The sequence below is a fragment of the Monodon monoceros genome, unplaced genomic scaffold, assembly GCF_005190385.1.
Source record: "Monodon monoceros isolate NGI ecotype Baffin Bay Population unplaced genomic scaffold, NGI_Narwhal_1 Contig534_ctg1, whole genome shotgun sequence".
NCBI lineage: Eukaryota > Metazoa > Chordata > Mammalia > Artiodactyla > Monodontidae > Monodon > Monodon monoceros.
In genome coordinates this window covers 181,392-189,291 of record NW_021701183.1, presented here as the reverse complement: position 1 = coordinate 189,291, position 7,900 = coordinate 181,392, and the positions used below count along the sequence as shown (strand labels likewise).

The following is a 7,900-nucleotide window of genomic DNA, read 5'->3' as shown; positions in this document are numbered from 1 at the left end:
TCACAAAGAAAGAAAACTACAGGCCAATATCACTGATGAACATAGATGCAAATGTCCTCAACAAAATACTAGCAAACAGAATCCAACAGCACATTAAAAGGATCATACACCATGATCAAGTGGGGTTTATTCCAGGAATGGAAGGATTCTTCAATATACGCAAATCTATCAACATGATACACCATATTAACAAACTGAAGGAGAAAAACCATATGATCATCTCAATAGATGCAGAGAAAGCTTTTGACAAAATTCAACACGCATTTATGATAAAAACCCTGCAGAAAGTAGGCATAGAGGGAACTTTCCTCAACATAGTAAACGCCATATATGACAAACCCACAGCCAACATCGTCCTCAATGGTGAAAAACTGAAAGCATTTCCACTAAGATCAGGAACAAGACAAGGGTGCCCACTCTCACCACTCTTATTCAATATAGTTTTGGAAGTTTTAGCCACAGCAATCAGAGAAGAAAAGGAAATAAAAGGAATCCAAATCGGAAAAGAAGAAGTAAAGCTGTCACTCTTTGCAGATGACATGATACTATACATAGAGAATCCTAAAGATGCCACCAGAAAACTACTAGAGCTAATCAATGAATTTGGTAAAGTAGCAGGATACAAAATTAATGCACAGAAATCTCTGGCATTCCTATACACTAAGGATGAAAAATCTGAAAGTGAAATCAAGAAAACACTCCCATTTACCACTGCAGCAAAAAGAATAAAATATCTAGGAATAAACCTACCTAAAGAGACAAAAGACCTGTATGCAGAAAACTATAAGACACAGATGAAAGAAATTAAAGATGATACAAATAGATGGAGAGATATACCATGTCCTTGGATTGGAAGAATCAACATTGTGAAAATGACTCTACTACCCAAAGCAATCTACAGATTCAATGCAATCCCTATCAAACTACCACTGGCATTTTTCACAGAACTAGAACAAAAAATTTCACAATTTGTATGGAAAGACAAAAGCCCCCGAAGAGCCAAAGCAATCTTGGGAACGAAAAACGGAGCTGGAGGACTCAGGCTTCCTGACTTCAGACTATACTACAAAGCTACAGTAATCAAGACAGTATGGTACTGGCACAAAAACAGAAAGACAGATCAATGGAACAGGACAGAAAGCCCAGAGATAAACCCACGCACATACGGTCACCTTATCTTTGATAAAGGAGGCAGGAATGTACAGTGGAGAAAGGACAGCCTCTTCAATAAGTAGTGCTGGGAAAACTGGACAGGTACATGTAAAAGTGTGAGATTAGATCACTCCCTAACACCATACACAAAAATAAGCTCAAAATGGATTAAAGACCTAAGTGTAAGGCCAGAAACTATCAAACTCTTAGAGGAAAACATAGGCAGGATACTCTATGGCATAAATCACAGCAAGGTCCTTTTTGACCCACCTCCTAGAGAAATGGAAATAAAAACAAAAATAAGCAAATGGGACCTAATGAAACTTAAAAGCTTTTGCGCAGCAAAGGAAACCATAAAGAAGACCAAAAGACAACCCTCAGAATGGGAGAAAATATTTGCAAATGAAGCAAGTGACAAAGGATTAATCTCCAAAATTTATAAGCAGCTCATGCAGCTTAATAACAAAAAAACAGACAACCCAATCCAAAAATGGGCAGAAGACCTAAATAGACATTTCTCCAAAGAAGATATACAGACTGCCAACAAACACATGAAAGAATGCTCAACATCACTAATCATTAGAGAAGTGCAAATCAAAACTACAATGAGATATCATGTCACACCAGTCAGAATGGCCATCATCAAAAAATCTAGAAACAATAAATGTTGGAGAGGGTGTGGAGAAAAGGGAACCCTCTTACTCTGTTGGTGGGAATGTAAATTGATACAGCCACTCTGGAGAACAGTATGGAGGTTCCTTAAAAAACTACAAATAAAACTACCATATGACCCAGCAATCCCACTACTGGGCATATACCCTGAGAAAACCATAATTCAAAAAGAGTCATGTACCAAAATGTTCATTGCAGCTCTATTTACAATAGCCCAGAGATGGAAACAACCTAAGTGTCCATCGACAGATGAATGGATAAAGAAGATATGGCACATATATACAATGGAATATTACTCAGCCATAAAAATAAATGAAATTGAGCTATTTGTAATGAGGTGGATAGACCTAGAGTCTGTCATACAGAGTGAAGTAAGTCAGAAAGAGAGAGACAAATACCATATGCTAACACATATATATGGAATTTAAGAAAAAAAATGTCATGAAAAACCTAGGGGTGAAACAGGAATAAAGACACAGACTTACTAGAGAATGGACTTGAGGCTATGGGGAGGGGGAAGTGTAAACTGTGACAAAGCGAGAGAGAGGCATGGACATATATACACTACCAAACGTAAGGTAGATAGCTAGTGGGAAGCAGCCGCATAGCACAGGGAGATCAGCTCGGGGCTTTGTGACCGCCTGGCGGGGTGGGATAGGGAGGGTGGGAGGGAGGGAGACGCAAGCGGGAAGAGATATGGGAACATATGTATATATATAACTGATTCATTTTGTTTTGAAGCTGAAACTAACATACCATTGTAAAGAAATTATACTCCAATAAAGATGTTAAAATGAAAAAATAAGTAAATAAAAATTTTTTTAAAAGATTAAAAAAATAAAAAAAATAAAATTACATCAAAAGGAATACAATACTAGGAATAAACCTTACTAAGGAGGTGAAAAGCCTACACCCTAAAAATTATAAAACATTAATGAAGAAAATTAAAGAAGATCCAAAGAAATGGAAAGATACTCCATGCTTTGGATTGGAAGAGTTCATGTTTTTTAAAATGGCCACATTATCCAAAGCAATCTACATATTTAATTCAGTCCCTATCAAATACCCATGACACTTTTCACAAAACTAGAACAAATAATCCTAAAATTCAGATGGAATGACAATAGATTTCAAATTGCCAAATCAATCTTGAGAAAACAGAACAAAGCTAGAGGTATAGCCCTCTAAGACTTCAGGTTATGCTACAAAGCTACAGTAATCAAAACAGCATGGTTTGGCACAAAAACAGATACATAGATCAATGGAATAGAATAGAGAGCCCAGAAATAAACCCATGCACCTATGGTCAATTTATCTATGACAAAGAAGGCAAGAATATACAATGGAGTGGAGTGGTGCTCAGAAAGCTGCACAACAACATGTACAATGATGAGATTAGAACATTCCCTCACACCATATACAAAAATAAACTCAAAATAGTTTAAAGACCTAACTATAAGACATAACACCATAAAACTCCCAGAAGACAACATAGGCAGAACATGCTTTGATATAAATCATAGCAATATTTTTTGGATCAGTTTCCTAAGGCAAAATAAATAAAAACAGAAATAAACAAATGGAAACTAATGAAACTTCAAAGCACAGGAAAGGAAACCATTGATAAAATGAAAAGATGACCTATGGAATGAGAGAAAATATTTTCAAATGATGTGACTGACAAGAGGTCAATATCCAAAATATACAAATAGCTCATAAAAATCAATATCAAAAAACCCCAATTTAATCAAAAAATGGGCAGAAGAAGTGAATAAACAGTTTTACAAGGAAGACATACAGATGGATAACAGGCACATGAAAAGATACTCAACATCACTAATTATTAGAGAAATGCAAATCAAGTCAACATGAGATATCACCTCATACCTTTCAGAATGGCTATCATCAAAAAGTCTACAAATAACTACTTTTAGAGAGGATGTGGAGAAAAGGGAAGACTTGTACATTGTAGGTGGGAATGTAAATTGGTGCAGCCACTATGAAAAACAGTATGGAGTTTCCTCAAAAAACCAAAAATCTAACTATGATATGATCCAGCAATTCCACTCTTGGATATATATCCAGAGAAAAATGAAAACAGTAACTCAAAAAAATACATGCTCCCCAGTGTTCATAGCAGCACTATCTAAATACAGTAGCCAAGATATGGAAGCAACACAAGTACCCTCTCAACGAAGGACTGGCATAAGAAGATGTGATTTTATATATATATATATATATATATATATATATATAACCATATACATATAAAGGAATATTACTCAGCCAGAAGAAAAGAATGAAATTTTGTCATTTTCAGCAACATGGATGGACCTAGAGAATATTAGGCTAAGTGAAATGTCAGACAGAGGAAGACAAATACTGTATGATGTCACTTATATATGGAATCTAAAAATATAATACAAATGAGTGTATATGTAAACATAAATAGACTCACAGGTATATAAAAAAAACTTGTTAACAAAGGGTAAAGCAAAGAAGGTGAGGCAAATTAGGGGTATAGCCTTAAAAAATATGAGCTACTACGTAAAATATATATAAGCAACAAGGATATACTGCATAGTACAGGGAATTAAAAATATCTTGTAATAACCTATGGTGTAGTATAATCTGTAAAAATACTGAATCCCTATGCTGAACACCTGAACTAATATAACATTATATATCAACTATACTTCAATAAAAAGAATGTCTAAAACCCAATACAATAGATAGTATTTTTAAATGGTAGATTTAAAGAAGAGACTTAGCATTTCAAACTTCATTATTGAAAAAGACATTTAAACAGACATGCTGCTATAGTGATAATTTATGTAAAAAGTCAAGTACAACAATGGCATATATCTGCGTGTGTATATATATATATATATATACACACACACACACATACATACATCTGTGTATATATGCTAAACCATATAAAAATAAAAATAAGCAAACTAATAATACGTGTGTGTGTATATGTATATATATATAGAGAGAGACACAGAGACAGAGAGAGACAGAGAGACAGAGAGAGACATTCAGCATATGGTTTCTATTGGTGTCATTTCTGGTCTCTTTTGATTTATTTTCTCCTGATTTGGGGTCACATTTTTATCCTTTGCTTGCCTGATAATTTTTGGATGCAATGCCAGACACATTGAATTTTACCTTGTTGAGCACTAGATATTTTTACATATCTAAAAATATTCTTGTTGTTTTCAATCCAATTGTTTTAGTTGCATGTAGTTTCAACCTTACATAATCTAGAGTAAGTCTATAGTTTTGGACTAATTTTATTTCACCAATGAAACAACAGCTTTCTGATTATTCTACTCAATACCCCATGATTTACAACATTTTTCCACCTTAGCTAGTGGAACACAAATTATTAATTGCTCTGTAGAAAAATTTTTCTTTGAACCTGTTTCAGGTGGTTCTTTTCCTGACCTCAGGTATTTTACTCAAACCCATGTGTTGATCAGTACTAAATTGCATTCAGATCTCTGAAGCTCTCTTTCTGTACAACTTACTTCTCACCTGTACTATTCCCTAAAACCTCCATTTGTCTTGGTCTCTACAGACTCTCAGTTCCTTCTTCTCAACTCAGGGTGACAGGCAGGTCTGCCTGGGTTCCACTATTGCCATTGCCAGTAGTCTCTTCAGGCATTTAGTGGGGACACTTTTAGGGCTCACTTCATTTCCCCTTTCTCACATTCACTGTTTTGCACTGCCTCATTTCAAATGTCTGAAACTATTGACATACACATTTTTTTTTCCAGTTCTGTGTTGTTTCCTTGTAACTCTGTCTTGGGGTGAAGAGGAAGTCCTCGAAATAAGTAGTTTTTACATCATCCAGAAAACTGTTTCACAAACATAATACTTCCATATACTTTCAATACTTGTATTTGCATTTCTGTTTAGGGTTGCATTGGTGTCAAGTAGAATTGACCAGGAGCAGCTCTGAGCACCCTGCACCAGATCAAACACAAGCAGGAGTTCCTTCCCCTCCCCCTCCCCCTTCCCTTCTCCTTCCCTCCCCCTCTTTCTCTCCCTCTCCTTCTCCCTCCATACATCTACTCCCTGAATGCCTGCTGCATGGCCAACACAAGCTGGGAAGCGCTTTGGGATGTGTCCTGGCTCTACGGTCTCAGCTTGGTTCACTGTAGATTGATGAACCCAGGCTGCCAGAAGCAGTTTACCAAGGGCGTCTGCTTCTATGTTACTCCCTGAACCTGGGACCTTGGATCCAGCATGAAGAAGGAATTTCGGACATGCCACTATACTGGGAGTGGTGGTGGGCTGATGCTGCACATCCTACATTTGCAAATCTGACAGGATTGGTGGTTGGGACTGGAGTCAGGAAGAATCGTTGCCCTGCAAGGACCCTCTGCTACCCTTTCTCACATTACTTCCCCACCCTCACAGACTTGTGTGAGAAGATTTGGAGCAACTCCTTCAAGGTGAGCCCTGAGCGTGGGAACAGTAGAAGTGTCTCCAGAAGTGGTTTGAACTTGCTCAGGGAAACCCCAAAAGGCCTTGGCCTGCCACTTTGCTGTTCCTGCCTCATTCTTGGAATTCTCCTACCCTCTCATGGTCTTCTCTCTGTTCCTGTCATTTTTCTTCTGAGAGCCTCTTCTTCTTCCACTTAATCCTGCACTCTCACTAGCTATGGGCCAGCCTGAGCCATGGCAGCTTCCTTCCTCAGGCCCTTCCTTAAAAGGCACAGGCTAGGGGTTTGGTGGGACATTAAGGTTACAAGAGCTGATACCAGAGTCTTGCACATTGAATTCTAGACCCCTTCCACTGCTCTGCTCTGCTTTTCCCTCTCTGGGAGCAGCCCAGGCTGGAGATGCCAAGGTGACCCACCTCCTCCTGCTTTTAGGGATGGTGGTGCAATGATATAGGGTGCTAGGCCCTTTCTCATCCAGTATAAACCCACCTCTTTCCATGGCTGAGCTAATGGTGACAGCCCTGGCTTTTAGTCCCATGATGGTGCCTCCAATAAAATGGCAGTTGACCTTAAAAATAAGTAAATTAATTAATTACTTTAAAAAATGGAGGGGACTTCCCTGGTGGCTCAGTGGTTAAGAAAACACCTGCCACTACAGGGGACACGGGTTCAAGCCCTGGTCCTGGGAAGATTCCACATGCTGTGGAGCAACTAATCCCATCTGCCACAACTACTGAGCCTGCATTCTAGACCCTGTGAACCACAACTGCTGAGCCTGCATGCCACAACTAATGAAGCCCACATGCCTAGAGCCCGTGCTCAACAACAAGAGAAGCCACCACAATGAGAAGCCTGCGCACTGCAACAAAGAGTAGCCCCCCCCAGGCTGCAACTAGAGAAAAGCCTGCATGCAGCAATGAAGACCTAATGCAGACAAAAATCAATCAATCAATCAATAAAAAGAGTCATGTGGAACAGTATCAGGTATTAAAAAAGAAATGGCAAATAAATAAGTAAAGATTTATTCTGGTCAAGGAGGACCAAAAACAATCGCATTGTTTTTTCCAAAAGAAAGTTTCATGATACTGGTATCTCTTACTTAAAGTATTGGGGAAGTCTTGAACCATCATAAGGCATAGCTTTAGTCACGATAAACTCAAAAGAAGCTGTGTCCCGACTGTCAATTATATCAGATTTATTTTTCATGCAGTAATTTAATGTTCTCAAACTAGACCTTTTTCACTGAATTAATATTGCTAATTTTAACATTTATTTTTTGACGTATAAAATTATTAAATTTTCTTTGATTGAAAGTAATAAAAAAATTTTAATAACAATAACTTTATACCTAAATTCATGTTTGGACAAGACCACTAGCAGACCGCTAGCATTTCTGGCCACTGATCTTTAAAGTATTAGATTTCATAAAGGGTAAAATAATCGTTAGTTCTTTTTGGTGAGTGTCCACAACCTCTCCCAGCTTTGTTGATATGTGTGGAGTCCTATCAACTTAAAAACAAGTTCAATCCCTCGAAAATTATTTTATTTTCTTTCAATACTAACTATCAGTCAGGACTAGTCTTGGAATAGAGCTCCCAATAATGCACATATTAAGTTTAG

The 7,900-nt window shown here is 37.6% G+C and overlaps 1 pseudogene; it reads left to right on the top strand.

Moving 5' to 3' along the window:
• Positions 1-5,898: 5,898 nt before the first annotated feature.
• Positions 5,899-6,456, top strand: LOC114890206 (annotated as a pseudogene).
• The last annotated feature ends 1,444 nt before the right edge of the window (positions 6,457-7,900 follow it).